The sequence below is a fragment of the Myxine glutinosa genome, chromosome 5, assembly GCF_964187855.1.
Source record: "Myxine glutinosa chromosome 5, kmMyxGlut1.1, whole genome shotgun sequence".
Lineage (NCBI taxonomy): Eukaryota > Metazoa > Chordata > Myxini > Myxiniformes > Myxinidae > Myxine > Myxine glutinosa.
Window position 1 is genome coordinate 168,616,720 of NC_136265.1, and position 6,000 is coordinate 168,622,719.

Consider the following 6,000-nt stretch of genomic DNA (forward strand, 5'->3'; position numbering starts at 1 on the left):
TGTGTGTGTGAGCATGTGTATCTGTGTTTGTGTGTGTGTGTGTATGTTTGAGCATGTGTGTGTTTGTGTATGTGGGTGTGTGTTTGTGTGTGTGTGTGAGCATGTGTGTGTCTGTGTGTGTGTGAGCGTGTGTGTGTGTTTGTGTGTGTGAGCATGTGTATCTGTGTTTGTGTGTGTGTGTGTGTGTGTTTGAGCATGTGTGTGTTTGTGTATGTGGGTGTGTGTTTGTGTGTGTGTGTGAGCATGTGTGTGTTTGTGTGTGTGTGAGCGTGTGTGTGTGTTGTGTGTGTGTGAGCATGTTTGTGTTTGTGTGTGTGAACATTGTGTGTTTGTGTGTGTGTGAGTGTGTGTATGTGTGTTTGTGTGTGTGAGCTTGTGTGTGTGTTTGTGTGTGTGTTTGTGTTTGTGTGCATTGTGTGTTTGTGTGTGTGTTTATGTGTTTGTGTGTGTATGTGTGAGTGTGTGTGTGTTTGTGTGTTTGTGTGTCAGAAAGATTTAGATTAAGCAGAATTCAAACCTGGATTTTGTTTGAATTGCAGAAAAACTGTTCTCATCCCGCAGGCTATGCCATTTTTCCCTTCTTTCCTGGTACTGAGCGGCATAAGATGAAAGGATCCTTGTCGCTTAAAAAGGGATCAGTTTGAATTCCATCGATCAGACAGTTTCCGTCATTCCGTTATTGTGTCGTGTTTTTACTCGTCCATGAAGTACTTCCGAACCAAACGAATGCGGGAGCAAATTCAGCGTTCTTGATGTAACCAGCCTTTCAAACGTGCCACTTGTGAACATCAAAGTATGTCTGGAACTTTGTTCTGCACAAGATCATTACCAAATCAGTGTACTTGCGTTTCAAATGACTGTCCTATGCACATTCTGCATCAAGTCATGCTGACATGGCGACTGTCTACCAAAAAGGGATTGCAAACACGTGACTGTGATTATTTAAAACAAACAAACAAAAAATATATTATTATGTTCCTCCAGTCGGGCTGACAAGATCGCCTAGAGGTCGCACAGTCCACGTGGGCTCCCTCTGGCTGTCTAGTTTGTGTTTGAACCTCGACCTAGGTATAAACTGTCATCCAGGTGTTTTGCATGCCGAAACATCCATCAATGCGTGAACCGTCTCTCGTATGGAGGTTATTTACTGGACGTTCTATCTGCTTGCTCGCATTAGTTGGTGGTCATTAATATCCCATGGTCCCCTCTGTGAAGAGTAGGCGAGCCATCACCGGCACGACAACCCAAACAAATGACAAATTCCTCCTCTAACCTATACTTAGTCAAACGTCAAGCTCGGCCAGCCGGTTCGTGAAAGACTTGGGCCAACTTTTCCCTGACCCACCCCAGTGCATGATCTGGAAAAGCAGGTGTTCCTCCAGAACGTAAGACCACCAAAATATATTTTTCCTACTTTGATCCCAGCAACCTTCCTTCCCATCAGAGGAAATTCCTCCATCACAAATTAATGCTTTTTCAACAACTGATTTCTCTTATGATCAAATAATTAACATTTTGGAAGCACAGAAAGTTGGTTTGTGTGACAGAAATTGGTGAACTTGCTTGTATAAGGCTTTTATCTCTAGTTTTCAGGGAACCTTTGATTTGTTTTCATACCATTTTCTGTTGTTTTTCAGCATGAATATATCTGTAATTCTGCATTTTTACATCCTATCATACCACGAACTGAATAAAAGCTCAGGAGAGTTTTGGGTCTGCATAAGCTCATATCCTATTATACGGAGAGCTGAATAAGAGCTCAGGAGGGTTTTGGGTCTGCATAAGATCATATCCTATTATACGGAGAGCTGAATAAAAGCTCAGGAGAGTTTTGGGTCTGCATAAGCTCATATCCTATTATACGGAGAGCTGAATAAGAGCTCAGGAGGGTTTTGGGTCTGCATAAGATCATATCCTATTATATGGAGAGCTGAATAAGAGCTCAGGAGGGTTTTGGGTCTGCATAAGATCATATCCTATTCTATGGAGAGCTGAATAAGACCCCAGGAGGGTTTTTGGTCTGCATAATATCATATCCTGTTATACAGAGAGCTGAATAAGAGCTCAGCAGGGTTTTGGGTCTGCATGAGATCATATACTATTATAAAGAGAACTGAATAAGAGCTCAGGAGGGTTTTGGGTCTGCATGAGATCATATCCTATTATACAGAGAGCTCAATAAGAGCTCCTTGAGATCTTGAGGTCTGCATAAGATCATCGTGTCATACAGAGAGCTGAATAAGAGCTCAGGAGGGTTTTGGGTCTGCATGAGATCATGTACTATTATACGGAGAGATGAATAAGAGCTCAGGAGGGTTTTGGGTCTGCATAAGATCATATCCTATTATACAGAAAGCTGAATAAGAGCTCAGGAGGGTTTTTGGGTCTGCATTAGATCATATCCTATTATACGAAGAGATGAATAAGAGATCAGGAGGGTGTTGCATCTGCATAAGATCATATCCTATTATACGGAGAGCTGAATAAGAGCTTAGGAGGGTGTTGGGTCTGCATAAGATCATCCTATCATTCTGAGAGCTGAATAAGAGCTCAGGGGGGTTTTGGGTCTGCATAAGATCATATCCTATTATACGGAGAGCTGAATAAGAGCTTAGGAGGGTTTTGGGTCTGCATAAGATCATGTCCTATTATACGGAGAGCTGAATAAGAGCTCAAGTGGGTTTTGCGTCTGCATAAGATCATATCCTATTATACGGAGAGCTGAATAAGAGCTCGGGAGGGTGGTGGGTCTGCATAAGATCATCCTATTATACCACAAACTGAATAAAAGCTCAGGAGAGTTTTGGGTCTGCATAAGATCATATCCTATTATACAGAGAGCTGAATAAGAGCTCAGGAGAGTTTTGGGTCTGCATAACATCATATCCTATTATAGGGAGAGCTGAATAAGAGCTCAGGAGAGTTTTGGGTCTGCATAATATCATATCCTATTATACAGAGAGCTGAATAAGAGCTCAGGAGGGTTTTGGGTCTGCATAAGATCAAATCCTATTATACGGAGAGCTGAATAAGAGCTCAGGAGCGTTTTGGGTCTGCATGAGATCATATCCTATTGTACAGAGAGCTGAATAAGAGCTCAGCATGGTTTTGGGTCTGCATGAGATCATATCCTTTCATACAGAGAGCTGAATAAGCGCTCCTTGAGACCTTGAGGTCTGCATAAGATCATCCTATCATACCGAGAGCTGAATAAGAGCTCAGGAGGGTTTTGGGTCTGCATAAGATCATATCCTATTATACGGAGAGCTGAATAAGAGCTCAGGAGAGCTTGACGTCTGCATAAGATCATCCTCTCATTCTGAGAGCTGAATAAGAGCTCATGAGGGTTTTGGGTCTGCATAAGATCATATCCAATTACACGGAGAGCTGAGTAAGAGCTCAGGAGGGTTTTGGGTCTGCATAAGATCATCCAATCCTACTGAGAGCTTAATACGAGCTCAGGAGGGTTTTGGGTCTGCATAAGATCATATTCTATTATACAGAGTGTTAAATAAGAGCTCAGGAGGGTTTTGGGTCTGCATAAGATCATGTCCTATGATATGGAGAGCTGAATAAGAGCTCAGGAGAGCTTGAGGTCTGCATAAGATCATCCTATCATTCTGAGAGCTGAATAAGAGCTCAGGAGGGTTTTGTGTCTGCATGAGATCATATACTATTATACCGAGAGATGAATAAGAGCTCAGGAGGGTTTTGGGTCTGCATAAGATCATATCCTATTATACGGAGAGCTGAATAAGAGCTCAGGAGAGCTTGAGGTCTGCGTGAGATCATCCTATCATTCTGAGAGCTGAATACGAGCTCAGGAGGGTTTTGGGTCTGCATAAGATCATATCCTGTTATACGGAGAGCTGAATAAGAGCTTAGGAGGGTTTTGCGTCTGCATAAGATCGCCAAATCATCCTGAGAGCTGAGTAAGAGCTCAGGAGGGTTTTGGGTCTGCATGAGATCATATCCTATTATACAGAGAGATGAATAAGAGCTCAGGACGGTTTTGGGTCTGCACGAGATCATATCCTATTATACAGAGAGCTGAATAAGAGCTCCTTGAGATCTTGAGGTCTGCATAAGATCATCCTATCATACCAAGAGCTGAATAAGAGCTCAGGTGGGTTTTGGGTTGACATACGATCTTCAGTGCGTACATACCCGTACATCTGTGTAAAACATCATGTCATTAAAATGCAACATAAGCCAGCACAATAATGTAGTTATCAAATATTTGGTTTGCTCTGGAGGTTCAAAACTTTGTTCTGCCTTACACTGATTCCTTGCGGAAGTTTTGGGCCATTTTCTGGAGACAATTAAGTCTTGAATGCAATTTGTCTACGGTGATCATGACCATCTCTTTTTAATATTGTTTTTTGCCACTTTATTTCTTTTCATCAATCAAACACACTTTCTTTCCTTCTCTTTTTTTTTACTTCATATCACACTATTGCAATTTTTTTTTTTTTTGGTGGGGCGTTGTGGGGGGTGGGGGCACAAAAATGGTGTTAAGCATCAATTAGAAACTGCATATCATACACCATAATTGGTTAAATAACCCGCTGCCAAAGAAGAATCTGTTGGATAAACAAGGGCAATGTGAATGGTTGTGTGAGATAAGAATGGTTTTGTCATACATTGGATGAGATCCAGAAGTTGATCTCAAACTAGTATTACCCTGTGTGCGTAGCACAAACCATGATTAAGCAATAGTCTCGCTATGTCCTTCTGTCAGTCCATGATCGAGGAACTATTAAATTTCCACTAATCTTTTATTTTCAGACACTGTAGAAGGTGGGAGGGAGGGGGGATGGGGGGAGTAGACTTTTTTTGGACTGTGTGAATTGTGTAGCTTCGATTCCCCTTGTAACAGGATATTTGTCAGGGGTAAGCCATCTTGTAAAATGTGCACTGAGAAGGCATGTGAGTGTAAACCTTAAAGTAGATAGAGTAAGTTTGTGTTGTGCAAAACTTCCTGTTTATAGGAGAAGCTAGGCTGATGACTTTACACAAAGAAAGCGTGCTATGCATTTTGAAGGAAACGTCATTATATGGATTGTTAGTCCGGCGCAATGCAAGCCATGGTGGCGAGGTAAGCTGTGGCGGGACGGCCCAGAAGATGGTTGACGCCCACAAACTGCGAGCAACCAATAACGGGACCTGCCACCCATGAAGGCGGTCTCAGAGTTTGAGGGCTAAGGCTGATTTAAGCGCGGCAGTTGAGCTTTGGGCACGGAGAAGTGAGCATTTTTCTCTCTCTCTTTCCTTTTGTCTCTGCCTGAGGAGGATGTGCTCAACAGATCTGTCCCTCTGCTTGGCCGCCATCGTCTTGTCCCCCTCCCTCATTGTGATCACTCCTCATTGCCATTTCTCTCTCCCTAAGCCCCCCACTTCGCCTTGTACCATGATTGCATTCTGCCACACAATCCTGCAGCCACAACCAGCTCATACCTGCACAAGTCCTTGCCTGTTACCCCTTCATTGTGTGAATCTGGTATTTGTCGGCACCATTAGTGGTTAGGCTTTAGTTTCCACTGTATATAAGATTGCATTTTCTTCCTTCACCTATTCTTGTATCCGTCGGCCACCAGATCTTTGCTGTTTATTGAGCATCTTGTCTACCCTTTTCCCCCCAATACTTTGTAAATAAACCCCATTTTAATCAAAAGAAACATTTTCTCATTTTCCTGCATTCCCACACGAACACCACCAGGATCGGGTTCATATGGGTGATCCTTGGTGAAACTTAGTATTGGTTATATTCTGAACCCAGTGTAGTAAAATTAAGCACCCTTTTAGTCATTCTCTTGGGTCTTGTACCCCTGGCGCAGATGGTCTGTGTTAACGGAACCATCTGACGCGACACCACTATTACCATTCGTCTCGAGCACGCTTGCACACAGCGTGATAAATAAATTGCTTCAGCCTGCCTGGCAATGAAACCAAATTGAAAATCATTCCAAACAACAAACTTACTGTTTTTAGGTATGTCAT

At 42.6% G+C, this 6,000-nt stretch overlaps 1 protein-coding gene across 5 annotated transcripts in view; it reads left to right on the forward strand.

The window, feature by feature from the left end:
* Window positions 1–6,000, forward strand: part of LOC137426754 (SPARC-related modular calcium-binding protein 1) — a 160,219-nt gene that overhangs the window by 51,584 nt on the left and 102,635 nt on the right. The gene's annotated exons all lie outside the window — the stretch shown is intronic.